Source organism: Mirounga angustirostris, unplaced genomic scaffold (assembly GCF_029215605.1).
Source record: "Mirounga angustirostris isolate CCGP_5_RB_7025 unplaced genomic scaffold, mMirAng1.0.hap1 SCAF_4, whole genome shotgun sequence".
Taxonomy (NCBI): Eukaryota; Metazoa; Chordata; class Mammalia; order Carnivora; family Phocidae; genus Mirounga; species Mirounga angustirostris.
The window spans coordinates 63,312,939-63,327,385 of record NW_026991712.1 but is presented as its reverse complement, the minus strand read 5'-3'; the positions used below and the strand labels follow the sequence as shown (position 1 = coordinate 63,327,385).

The window sequence follows — 14,447 nt, the reverse complement described above, 5'->3', positions numbered from 1 at the left end:
AGCAGGGACCCACCCCTCCCCCGCCCCCCCCACGGAGCTTGATCCCATGACCCCAGGATCATAAACTGAGCTGAGGCAGATGCTTAACCCACTGAGCCACCCAGGCGCCCCTATTTATTTATTTTTAAAGACTTATTTATTTTAGAGAGAGAGCACAAGCAGGAGGGGCAGAGGGAGAGGGGGAGAGAATCTGAAGCAGACTCCGGGCTGAGTGTGGGGCCCCATTCGGGGCTCAGTCTCACGACCCTGAGATTATCACTGGAGCTAAAACCGGGAGTCGGATGTTTAACCAACTGCGCCACCCAGGCCCGCTGGTGAGTAACGTTGATTTGGGCCACTCTAATGCGTGTGCTGTGGTGCATTTCCCCTATGGCTGGTGACATTCAACGTCACTTTATGTGTTGAATTGCCTCCCATATATCTTCTTTGAAGAAGTAGCTGTTCAAGGATCTACTCAGGTTTCAGAATTGATTACCTGCATCCTGTGGGAAATAACTTTATTAACTAGAGTACAGTGCTTTTGTAGAGGTCCCCTTGCCTTTGGGCCTACAGACTATTAATTTCCAAAGGTATTCAGGTCAGCACCTTTACCCCATTTTGCTTGTTTCATACCTTTCATTCCCCCCAGTGAGGTTGTGTCATACATTTGCACAACTGTTAAACTGAGGCTTATTAAACATTTTAAGAGTTTCTTTGAGCAAAATCAATTGGAATTGGGTCCTGCCGAACTGGAAGTGGTTGGAGGTGCTCCACCAACAGGAACCAGGGGAAAGACTTGTCTAGACATGAGGCTGAAGCAAAGCAAGGAAATGATTTGATTGACTGTTGCTGATGCAGTTGCCTTCTTTGGGAAAGCCTAGTTGGCTGTTTGTGATTGGTTGTCCTTAGGTTTTGATTCCTTAACCTTGAGGCATTTCAGGCTTCGATTTTGGTTTGCTTACATGGGCTGCTAAGGCATTAAAGCCACCTCGGTCTAATGGCCTCCTTGTTTGATTCATTTAACAATTCAGTCAGATTGTTTGTCAGCATCTGCATTTCATTCTGAGATCTCTGAACTGTCTAAATTATTTTCTAAAATCTGCATAAGTTAAGGTTTGTTCTTTGGGCTGTAAAGTTCTAATAGGTTTTGACAAACCCATAGTATCATATGCCCACCATTATATATCATAAAGAATAGCTTCACTGTCTTAAATAAATCTTCTGTGCTTCACTAATTCAACCCTCCCCATCCCCAATCCAAACCCAACCCCTCATGTGTTTACTGTCTCTATAGTTTTGACTTTTCCAGAATATCATATAATTGGGACCATAAAGTATGTAACTTTTTTAGACTGGCTTTTTCACTGAGCAATATGTATTTAAGATTCATCCAAGTCTTGGGCGCCTGGGTGGTTCAGTCGGTTGAGCGACTGCCTTCCGCTCAGGTCATGATCCTGGAGTCCCGGGATCGAGTCCCGCATCGGGCTCCCTGCTCGGCGGGGAGTCTGCTTCTCCCTCTGACCCTCCCCCCTCTCATGTGCTCTCTCTCATTCTCTCTCTCTCAAATAAATAAATAAAATCTTTAAAAAAAAAAAAAGATTCATCCAAGTCTTTTCATGCTTGATAGCAGATTGCTTTTTATCATTAAATAGTATTCCATTGAATGGACTGAAGAACATTTTAATTCTAGTTTTTGGAAATTATGAATAAAAATGCTATAAACATTTGGACAAAGGTTTTTTGTGGACACAAATCTTCAAATCAGTTGGGTACATACTTAGGGGTACAATTGTTGGATCATATGGTAAAACTATGTTTAGCTTTGAAAGAAACTGCCAAATGGTCTTCCAAGTGGCTGCATCATTTTGCATTCTCAGCAGAAATTAATAAGAGCTCCTATTGCTCTGCATCCTTGCCAGCAATTGGTATTGTCAGTTTTTTGGATTTTAGGTTGGAGCCCTACTCTAATGTGACTGTCATCTTTCTAAGAAGAGGAAGAGACACCAGGGATACATGCATACAGAGAGACAACCACAGGAAGTCACAGTGTGGAGACAACCATCTGCTACCCAAAGAGAGGCTTCAGGAGAATCCAAACCTACCAATACCTGTTCTGGGACTCCCAGCTTCCAGCACTGTAAGAAAATAAATTTCTGTCATTTAAGCCCCCCAGTCTGTGGTATTTTGCTTTGGCTACCCTAGCAAACTAATCCACTAGGTTCTGTAGGTTTTCTCCTATGTTTTCTTCTAGAAGTTTTATATTTTTAAATTGATATTTAGATCTATAATCCATTTTGAATAAGTTTCCATGACAGGTATAAGGTCTGTGTCAGGTTCATTTTTAATTTTTTTTCTTTTTGCATATGGATATGGAATTGTACCGGTATCAATTATGAAAAGACTATTCTTTTTCCATTGAATTGTTCTTGCACCTTTGTCAGAGATCAATTGACTATTTTTGTGTGGGGGTTGTTATTATTTTAATATTTAAATGAGTGAATTTGAATTAAAAGTTGAAACCAAATATCTGAAAATATGGTAATGATCTACTGAGCTCAATATTAACTACCAGGCTATAAGCTGATCTGTGTAACTTATTGAATCACCTATCTCACCTTGAATTCTCTCTCTCTCTCTTTTTTTTTTTCGTAGATGAGGTCAGATGGAGCTATTCCTTACAAGAGAATATTTTAATTGAATACCAGTTATTTAGATTGACATTTGGGGGAATCCAGCTTCAGGTCAAAATTTTATATGAGATTTTTCAGGTCCCACGATAGGCTACTGCAAAGTCCTTCCCTGTGGGACTTGATGGGGGAAAGCTGCCCTCCCCACACCCAGCTCAGCGGTGCACAGCCAGTCTCAAGGGGGTTGCCGTCAAGGACACGGCCATGGTTAACCACCCCCAATCCTGCCTCCGGTTCACCAGTACAAAACTTCAGCATGTTATAGTTGTTTTGATCACCTTTTATCATTTTTTCCTGTTTCTTTGATTCTCCAGATTCCATCTGGCTAGGTAAACATTCTCATGGTTTTAAATATTCATTTTCTTCACATCTGGGGTGAGAAAATTCATAAAAATTCTCAGGAAATTAGTGGCACACTTATTTTCAGAGAAGCATTTCATTTGAGTGTTGTGTGAAACTTACACTCAATACATTTAAAGTGAAGATAGATTCATTTATAATTTGTCTTGCATTTAATTCCAGGATGGCTGAAGTCGCTGCTTAATGCAGTCTTACTACATCTGTAAAAGCATTTGTTTTTTTATCATGTCACATTTCTTATAGCGATGAGGTATTGCATCTTCACAAACCTCAAAAAATTCTATAGAATTTTAAGCTAAATTTACTCAGAGAATATTTTTTCCTAATGCTTCATCAGATTCACACAACAGCTGCTGGGTTCTCCTGCAAACCGTTTAGTAACACAAAGATCTGGAAAAAGTACTGTTCAGGGCTCACTCTATATGCCAGGCCTGGGGTTTGTCACTTATAATTGGAAGATAAGCTTCCACAGATTATTTTATAAGTAGTGATTCCATCTCTATTATTGTGTAAAATCTATAATACCTAAAAAGCTGTTCTAAATATTTATCCAGCTGACACCCTGCACACATGAATACACAGTATTTCTAAATGGAAACATATTGCAAATTCACTACAGAAGCAACCATCTCTCTCGTATTAAATTTCACAGCAAAAATCATAGTAGATAAAAGGAGAACAGACTCTGGGCTACCTGTAATGCATACATTTGAGTTTACAGGATGAGGCACTCTAAGTTATCATAACTTAGAATTTTAAATACTTGAATATAAAATAGCTTTAGTTAATACTCTCCTAAAATACTGATAATGACACACATATATGTACACACATGAACACACACATGTGTGTATGTATTTTTTTAACTAAAAGCTATTCCAAAATAAAAGTATAAGTTCTCATCTGGGGCAATCTGATTCTTACAAGAGAGTACCGAATGTGATTGGTGTGGACCTCTTTGGTCAATGGTGGAGATGCTGTTAGTTGGTAAGATGGTTTCATAAAATCATCTGAGTCCCTGACTACATAGAATTCACAAACTAGTAAGGGAGACATATAAACAAAGTTATGAAAACAGAAATCAGTAAGTATTTCAATAGAGGTAGATGCACTGCTTCTGTTAAGCATAAAAAGGGTGAAGAAGTCAGACTGTGTATGTCTGGAGAAGTCAGATCTGTTTGACAGAATATAAATAGTTTTGGATGGCTATAACATAGAATACATGTGACAAAGAAGCCTCTCTTACTGGGGATGAAATAAAGTCTCAATGAAAATAAAGGGTGATTGAAATATGATGCCATCATCCAGCACTTAAACCAAACTTTAAGATTTGAGGGAGTTCTGCTTGTCTTTTTTTTTAATATTTAAACTGAAATATTTAATTCAGTCAATAGGCAAGTGTTCACTGAGAAAAGCACGAGAGTACAAATAAAGCATATGCATTATATTTGAAGAAGGAATTGTATTAAAGATCTATGTCTATATGATTGACAACCACTCAATTGAAAGATTTTTGGTATGAAAATGATTTCTAAGATATTTGACCATATAACTGACCAGCCCCAAAGAAAAAACATGTGAATATGCACATTTGAGGGTCCACCATCAAAATAATGAAAACATCTTGACAAAGTTAGCTTTAGGGAAAGTCTACCACTCACTAAGTATAGCCACCAGTGTGGATCTTGTAATCTGCCTTTCGGTGTGTTACTATTAAGAAAGAAAGTGAAACCAAGGATTCCTTAAGAACAGTTTTAATGTGAAAGAAAGGGACCCAAATGAATAATAGGACATCTTCAGGAGAAAAGAGAGAATGTAGAAAACTTCAAAAATAAATTACTGGGGGGGCGCCTGGATGGCTCAGTCATTAGACGTCTGCCTTCGGCTCAGATCATGATCCCAGGGTCCTGGGATCGAGTCCCACATCGGGCTCCTTGCTCAGCGGGAAGCCTGCTTCTCCCTCTCCCACTCCCCCTGCTTGTGTTCCCTCTCTCGCTGTCTCTCTCTCTGTCAAATAAATAAAAAATCTTTAATAAATAAATAAATAAATAAATAAATTACTGGGGGCACCACTTCTTTTCCACTGACAAAATATGACAAACAACTACCTCGCTAACTAATGAGTGAATAAAAGCAGGCAGATTTGGGAGAGAAGATGGGACCCTCCTTTTCAAAATGGTTTTAACCTAAGAGCAGCCCGAAGTTGGCACCACTTTGAGTGACTAAGATCGTGAGAGAAAACATATACTTTTCCTGTCCTGAAGAAATGAGAACAGAGCTACCAGACACACTAGAGAGTCTTGGAGGAAATCCTGAAAACGTGAGAGAAAGGGAGGGAAATCCTCTAATTCTGTGTTTAAGCTTTGCAAAGCTTTGTTTGATCCCTGGTCGAACCTTATCCATGCATATGTATAACAGACTCCAAGCAGCAGAGTTTAGTAGGAGACCAACCAAGTTAATCAAACAAAATTAAACCATTTTGAAGGAATAAAGTAGAACTCAGAGTCTCTAAATTATAGAATTCATGATGTGAGGCTACAGTACTGAATTACTCAGCAAAGAAGAATAGAAAAATGTTACCCACTCTCAAAAGAAGAGAGGACAAGGAAAGACTGAATCCCAAAAATGACCCAGATGTTGGAAACAGCGGGCAGGATTTAAAAATGAATTTTACAACTATGCTGAATAAAGTAAAGGAAAATGCACTCATAACAGATGAACAAATAGAAATTCTCAGCAGAGAAGTAAGTTTAAATGAAAATTCTAGAATATGAAGTATAATATTTGAAGTTAAAATTCAGTGAATAGATTTAGCAAAATGGAGGTGGCAGAAGAAAAGGCAAGTAACCTTGAAGACAAATCAGTAGAATTTGTCTAATCTGAAGAAGTAGGAGAAAAAGGGGGAAAAAGGATGAGCACCTCAGAAACTTGTGAGACAATATGAAAAATGTCTAATATATAAGTGTAATTGAGTCCCAGAAGGAAAACAGAGAAAGCACAGGAGAGAAAAAAATATGTGAAAAATAATGGTTGTGCATGGCACCTGGATGGCTTAGTTGGATAAGCATCCAACTCTTGATTTTGGCCCAGGTTATGATCTCAGGGCGGTGAGATCACAGTTGCGCTCCGTACTCAGTGGGGAGTCTGCTTCTCTCCCCCTCCTTCTGCCCCCCCAACTCACGTTCTCTCTCTGTAAAATAAATAAATCTTTTTAAAAATACATATTTAGGGCGCCTGGGTGGCTCAGTTGGTTAAGCGACTGCCTTCGGCTCAGGTCATGATCCTGGAGTCCCGGGATCGAGTCCCGCATCGGGCTCCCTGCTCGGCAGGGAGTCTGCTTCTCCCTCTGACCCTCCTCCTTCTCATGCTCTCTGTCTCTCATTCTCTCTCTCTCAAATAAATAAATAAAATCTTTAAAAAAAAATACGTATTTAAAAAAAAATAAAATAAGGGTGGTGACTTCCACTTCTGGCCAATACAGAGTAACATGCGCCAGATTTACCCTCCTATGTGAAAAACAACAAAAAAATAAACAAGATACATGAAACAACAGTTTTCAAGACACTGGACATCAGACAGTAAAGGACAATGGTGCCTAGAGATGGGAAATAAGGTTAGTACTACGACTGCTCCAGCTTACTGCCTTAAGAGAGTTTCCAGGCTACACTGAATGGAAAATGAACCCAGTTGTGCCATCTCCCTGAGTTGATGAGACAGAGCTGAGAGTCTAAGGAGGACAAAAGAGTTAGAGTTTGTAAGACAGAATATTAAAGAGGGAAGAGTTACAGAGAGAGATTCCTGGAGATTGCAGAGGGTCCTCTTTAGGGTGAGCAGAGAACTGATAGGTGCATGTATGAGGCAAGGAGACCATGTGAGGCCATAGAATGATCAGAAAGGATTTGGAGGGAACAGTGCCTGGTACTCACACAGAGCTAGGAATAGTGCCTGACATTACCATTCTGAGTTATATTCTGAAAAGGAAAAGGATGTTGCTGTGAGAAATTAAGAAAGACCTAAACACATGGAAAGATACACTGTTCATGGTCAGAAGACTCCATACTGTTAAGATGTCAGTTCTCCCTGAATTCACTCACAGATTCAATACGATCCCAATCAAAACCCCAGCAGATTATTTTGCATAAGTTGACACATTGACTCTCAAATCCATATGGAATGTAAGTACCTAAAACAGCAAAAATAAATTTGAAAAAGAATACAGTTGGAGGACTAATGCTTTCTGATTTCATACTTATTATAAAGCTACAGTAATCAAGACAGTGTGATACCGGCATAGAGAGAAAAAGATCAAAGGAATAGATTGAAGAGTCCAGAAATACATCCATACATAAATGGATAACTTATTTCCACAAAAATGCAAAAGCAATTCAGTGGACAAAAGATAATCTTTTAATATGGTAATGGAACAGGTGGATATCCACACATAAGAATGAAGTGTTATCCATATCTTTCCACCATATTGAAAAATTAGCTCAAAATAGATCATAGACCTAAATGTAAAATCGAACTCTACAAAACTTCAAGGAAAAATCTATGAGAAAATCTTTGTAACTTTCAGTTAGGTAAATATTTTTAGGTATGACCCCAAAAACATGATTCCAAAAAAAAAAAAAATCAGCAAGTAGTATGATGGTTGCCAGGGGCTGGGAGAGGAGGAAATGGACAGTTGTTAATTAATAGGTATAGAGTTACAGTTTTGCAAGATGAAAAAGTTCCGGAGATTGATTTTACAGCGATGTGAATGTACTTAGTTAACACTGAAGTGTACAGTTAAAAGTGGTTAAAATAGGGTATATTTCATGTTATATGTATTTTACCTTACCAGGTTTTATTTATTTATTTATTTTTAAAGATATTATTTATTTATTTGAGAGAGAGAATGAGATAGAGAGAGCATGAGAGGGGAGAGGGTCAGAGGGAGAAGCAGACTCTCTGCTGAGCAGGGAGCCTGATGTGGGACTCGATTCTGGGACTCCAGGATCATGACCTGAGCCAAAGGCAGTCACTTAACCAACTGAGCCACCCAGGTGCAGGGTTTTTTTTTTAAGTGAAAACCTAGAAAGAACCTAAGCATCCAACAATAGATGGCAGACATTAAATGAAGTATGGCATTGCATTTGATGAAAACTTTATAGTCACTAAAATTGATACATTGTAGAAGAATTTTAATGACTTCAAAAACTCATGATTCAGTATTAGGAAAAAAGAAGTGGATTAGAGGGGCGCCTGGGTGGCTCAGTCATTAAGCGTCTGCCTTCAGCTCAGGTCATGATCCCAGGATCCGGGGATCGAGCCCCACATCGGGTTCCCTGCTCAGCAGGAAGCCTGCTTCTCCCTCTCCCACTCCCCCTGCTTGTATTTCCTCTCTCACTGTGTCTCTCTGTCAAATAAATAAATAAAATCTTTTTTAAAAAAAAGTGGATTAGAAAACAGTGTGTGAACCAGAATCCATTTTTTAAAACAAGTGTATGAGGGGTGCCTGGGTGGCTCAGTCAGTTAAGCATCCAACTCTTGATTTTGGCTCAGGTCATGATCTCAGGGTCATGAATTGAGTTCTGTGCTGTGTGTGGAGCCTGCTTAAGATTCTCTCTCTCCCTCTCCCTCTGCACCTTCTCCCTCTCATTTTCTCTCTCTCTCTCTCTCTCCTTCTCTAAAAAAAAATAAAAAAGTAAAATAAAACAAGTATATGTAAGTATTGAAAAGAAGTCTAGACTCAACGAGCATTACGATTAACTGACACAATAACAGGTGTTTTATTTTATTTTTTGCATAGTTCCACATTTTAGAAATTTTCTACAAAATACATTAATTTTGTAATCAGATTTTTAAGTTATTTAAATCAATTTTAATACACAAAATCACACTGGTGATAAACCTATTAAGTTCTATACTCTTAGGCTCTTTTTTTAATTACTAAAATGAGGAAAGACCAACCAAATCAAATGTTGGTAAGGATATGGAGCAAATGGACCTCTCAATCACTTCTGGCCAGAATGTGAGATATAAAACCTGTTTGGAAAATACCAATAGTTTAGTAGTTTCTTAAAAAGTTAAACACGCACTTACCACGTGACCCAGCCATCCAGTCCTAGGTATTTACCCAAGAGAGATGAAAAGATTGTACGTGAATGTTCATGGCAACTTAATTTGTAATGGCCCCCAAATGGAAACAATCTAAATGTCCATTAAGAGGTGAATGGATAAACATAATGTGCTATATCATTATGGTATATTAGCACTCAGCAATGAAAAGGACTGAACTATTGATACACACAATAGCATATGAATCTCAACATAGGTGTGCTGACTGAAAGAGCTAGACAATACAGGGGTGCCTAGGTGGTTCAGTCAGTTAACTGTCTGACTCTGGATTTCATCTCAGGTCATGATCTCAGGGTCATGAGATGGAGCCCCATGTTGGGCTCCGAGTTAAGCATGGAGCCTGCTTAGGATTCTCTCTCTCCCTCTCCCTCTGCCCTTCCCTCCATCCCCCCGCTCATGCTCTCTCTCTCAAAAAAAAAAAAGTATACAAAATCCTAGGAAATACAAATAATGTATAGTGTCAGGAAGGAGATCAGTGAGCCTGAGAATGGGATGAAAGGTGGGAGAAATTACAGAGGCAGAAGGAAACTTTCTGGGGTAACAGACATGTTCATTATTTTTATTGTGTGATGGTTTCTGGAGTATGTATGTCAAAATGTATCCAAATGTATACTTGAATATGCACTGATTTACTGTATGTCAATTATACTTCAATAGGCTGCTTTTGAAAAATAAAGGACCTCCAACTGGGAAAAAATAAAAATAAAACCAAACTTCAGCTCATCATATTAATATTACTGAATATCGAATATAAAGAGGGAAAAATGAAGGGGGGGAATCAGAAAAAAAAAAATTAAAAAAATAAAGAGAAAATCTTGAAAGTATCCAGAGAAAACAATACATTCTATATAGGTTAACAAGATAGCAGAACACATATTTAGAGTTCTGAAAGAACAGAAAAAAAATCTGACAACTCAAAATTCTATATCCAGCAAAAATGAGGAAGGCTAGAGAAAGGCAACTGTAGCTAAGAAAAAGAGGATTCATCACCAGCAGACATACCCTTTGAGAGATGCTAATGGGAATTCTTCAGGCTGAAGGGAAATGACACCCCATTGAAATTCAATCTTCAAGAAGAAATTAAGAGCACTGGTAATAAAGAGAGACTTTTCAAATGCCAAGAGAATCAGTTCATCAGGAAGACATAGTATTCATAAATGTTTTCTCTCATAACAGCTTCAAAATTCATGAGATAATGACAGAATCAAAGGGAGAAATAAACAATTCTATAATCATAATGAAGATTTTTTAACACTATTTTTCAGCAATTGATAGAACTAAAGAAATTCAGTAAAGATGTAGATGTATCTGGGGTGGCTGGGTGGCTCAGTCTGTTAAGGAGCCAACTTTTGATTTAGACTCAGGACATGATCTCAGGGTCCTGGGACAGACCCCCGAGTCCGGTTTCACGCTCAGCTCAGAGTCTGCTTCAGCATTCTCTCTCCCTCTCCTCCTGTCCCTCCCCCTGCCTCTAAAATAAATAAGTAAATATGGTTTTTTTTAAAAAAAGATATAGATGGATCTGAACAAACTATCAACATCTTGACTTAAATGATATTTATAGAACACTACACTCAATAACTAGTTGCATAATACATATGCTTTTCAAGTGTACCCGATATGTTCACTGAGATAGATAATATGTTGGATCTTCCAACAAGTCTTAAATATATTTAAAAGGATTGAAAGAATACAAGATATGTTTTCTGAACATAACAGATTTAAATTGGAAATCAATAACATCTCAGAAAATCACTGAAATTATAGAAAACCTTTCTCATTTCTTTAGTGAAGAAATCACCAAAGAAATTACAAAATATTTTGAACTGAATAATAATGAAGAAGAAAACCATAAAGCCTTTAAAGGGAAACATAGGATAGTATCTTTGTGATCTGTGAAAAGCAAAGTTCTGAAATGTAAAGCAATCATCATAATAGAAAAAATTGATTAGTTCAACATGTCAATTAAAAACTAATTAACAAAAGACATTATTAATAAACTGAAGAGATGGGGCACCTGGGTGGCTCAGCTGGTTAAGTGTCCCACTCTTGGTTTCGGCTCAGGTCATGATCTCAGGGTCGTGAGATTGAGCCCATGGCAGGCTCTGTGCTCAGCATCGAATCTGCTTAAGATTCTTTCAACCTTCCTCTCCCTCCCTCTCTGCTCCTCTCCCTTTTTTCCTCCCCCTGCTTGTGCTCTCTCTCTAAAATAAATAAATAAATAAATAAATAAATAAATAAATAAATAAATAAATAAATAAAATCTTTAAAAATAAATAAATAAAAATAAGCTGAAGAGGCATGCCACAGATTTGAAGAAAATATGTATTGTAAAACATGTATCTGACAAAGGACTGGGATGCAAGGTTTATAAAGAACTCCCACAATTGAATAATAAAAACAAAATAGCTTGAATTGAATAGACACATCAACAGGCACATGAAAATGTGGCCAATATTGTTAGTCATCTGGGTAATGCACGTTAAGACTACATAGACATACCACTACACATACATCAGAAAAATAAAATTAGAAAGATTATCAATACCAAATTTCGGTAAGGATGTACAGCCACTGGAAATCTCATAAATTGTTGTTGGGAATGTCAAATGTGACAAGTATTATGGCAAAAGATCTAGCATTTCCTTGTAAAACTAAATATACATTAACCGATGGTCCAATAATTCCATCTCTAGGTATTTACTTAGGAGAAATAAAAGCACATATGCACATAAAAAGACTTATACAAAAATATTCAAATCAGCTTTATTCATAATAGTCCAAAGTGAAAAGTATCCCAGATATCCTAAAATAGGAGAATGGATAAACAAGGTAGAGCATATTCATATAATGGAATATTACTCAGCAATAAAAAGAATCAACATTGTCAAGGAAGAATATGATTAAATCTCAAAAACATTATGTTGAGCAAAAGAAGCCAGACAAAAATTGTACATACTCTATTATTTAATTTTTATGAAGTTTTAAAACAGTCAAAATCAGTCAATGATGGAAGAAAATTTGAACAGTGGTTTCAGGGTGGGATTAGTATCAGTAATTAGAAAGGGCATGAAAGATCTTTCTGGGATGATAGTGATGTTCTATAATGACAGGCTTTGGGTTATACAAGTATTTGTACTTTTCAGAACTCAGAAAAATTTGTGAATTACATTGTATGTAAATTTTACATCAAAAGAAAAAAAAAAACAAATATTGAACTCTAGTTAATGACAGGAAGGCTGAAGTACCTAGGGGGACATACATTTGTCTGCGAGTTATTTTAAAATACATAAAACATGCAATGTATCAATGTAGGAATAAATATCTGAAAAAGCAAGTATAGTAAAATGTTGATGCTAGAATCTAGGTGATGGGTATATTGGCATTCATTCTAAAATTCTTTCAGTTTTGCTTTGTTTCAATATTTTGCTAATAAATTTTTTGAAAAAGTTCTATACCCAACATCTTGAGAGAGAAGAGAAAACATAGCATTGGGGTGCACGGGCCTGTTGGGCTGGAACTGGAAGGGTCTGTGTTGGCAGGAAAGTTAGGGATCTTGGAAGAACTGCCAGCAGGTCTGATGTTCAAGAAACCACTGACCAACTCTTGGATGTGAACATTCATGACAGGAAGTAGTCTCACAAGTAAGTCTGAGCACCTCCAGGTCATGAGTGGAGCCACACTACTTACTGGTTTTACGCAGACAGCTGCAGATTAAGTGAGAGAGAAATTGATCATCGTGCAAACTGCAGAAATGAAGTGAGATGTGTTTTGGTGTTTTGGTGGAAAGCCTGGCTCAGGTCTATTGTCTGAAATCAGTTGATAGCTTATTTGTGGTTGTTCAGGAGTTTGAAGATTACCAGTTCAAAGAAACAGAAGTTCTAAAGGATTTTGAAGAATTGCCTGGAAACTCCCATGCTCAGACCCTTAAAAGATATGAAAAATTAAAGCCAGTTTCAAGGAAAAAATTACAAAAGGATAATAAGAATTCAAGTAAAGGTAAAATTGGTAATGAATGAGGAGACAAAACAGAAGACAAAGATGTTAAAAGAGTTTGCTAACACTGGCTTAGATTCACATGTCTTCGACTCTGATGAAAATCCAGCTATTGAAGAGATACCAACATTAGTAGATTCTGACTTGGCATCTTGCAAAGATGAGACTTATGAAAGTTCAAAAGGGGAAACTAATCCTCAAGTGTTAAAGTTTAGAGTCGTATGCAGAAAGGAGAGAAACAGTGCTATACCTCAAATCAGACTGCAAGAAATTCTAGGGGTGCTGTTCAGGATTAATTTAAGTGGAAAGTTGACATGACCAATTTTGATATGGAAACTCTTTCGAAAATCCATGATAATCAAATCATTGCAAGCATTGCATTGACAGAAGAGAGTCTCCACCAAAGAAACATCTCACATTTTGGACCTACAACTCAGATCTGCTCTCACCTATGGGGTGCTCAGGCTCTGTGTTCCTCAAACTACTGATAGGATAGTTGATGGGATGTATGGAACAGGGGCAATACCAAGAGAGGGGGTTACAGAAGCTGGTGATAATAATAGATTGGCTGTTAATAGGGAAGGTGGCACATAATACCTCTTCTTGATTGACCAAGAGCCAAATTAAAGAAGGCAAACCATCCTGGGGATTGTCCATAGATGCTGTTCAGTGGGATATCTATCTGTAATTCACCACTGAGACCTGGCTCTGTTGATATTACTGTAACAGATATGCCATTTGGAAAAATGATGGCCTCCCAGAAGAGAAACTGTAACCTTTATCCAGCTTGCTTACAGAGATGAACTGTATCTGTGGACCTGAGATGGGCCAGGCTCTACTGCTTACCGAGACCAGAAATGCTCTACCAGGGCATTATCTTTAATGAGACACATCTGGCAAAAGGCATCTACTCTCTGGGCAGCATAGAGGGTCTTCCTGCAGCAGTTTGTGTTCTGAAACATCCATCCCAAGCTGTTGATTATCCTTCAGAAGATGGAGAAAGAGGAACTCTCTGGTAATGCAAAGAATGCAGTATTGGTACTTCCCAACACTGGAAATGTCAGCACGAAGAACTGAGAAAACTAGCAGTTTTAACACTAGCAGTTTGCACTATTTAAACTGGCCTAAGGCTCTTTACCCTGGTTAGCAAAAGATATGAACGTTACATGATGGGATTGAAAAATATCGTATGAGGAAGCAGAGCTTTTCTTTAGATCTGTTCTGAAGAGGTAGCTGGGCATTTAGTATTTTCCTTAAAATGCTTCAAAAATGCCCAGAGAAAAGCCTACTGAAATGCTCTGGGAT

General features: G+C 37.8%; 1 pseudogene; it reads left to right on the top strand.

The window, feature by feature from the left end:
- Positions 1 to 3,271: 3,271 nt before the first annotated feature.
- On the top strand, positions 3,272 to 14,223 carry LOC123860211 (tRNA (guanine(6)-N2)-methyltransferase THUMP3-like; annotated as a pseudogene).
- The last annotated feature ends 224 nt before the right edge of the window (positions 14,224 to 14,447 follow it).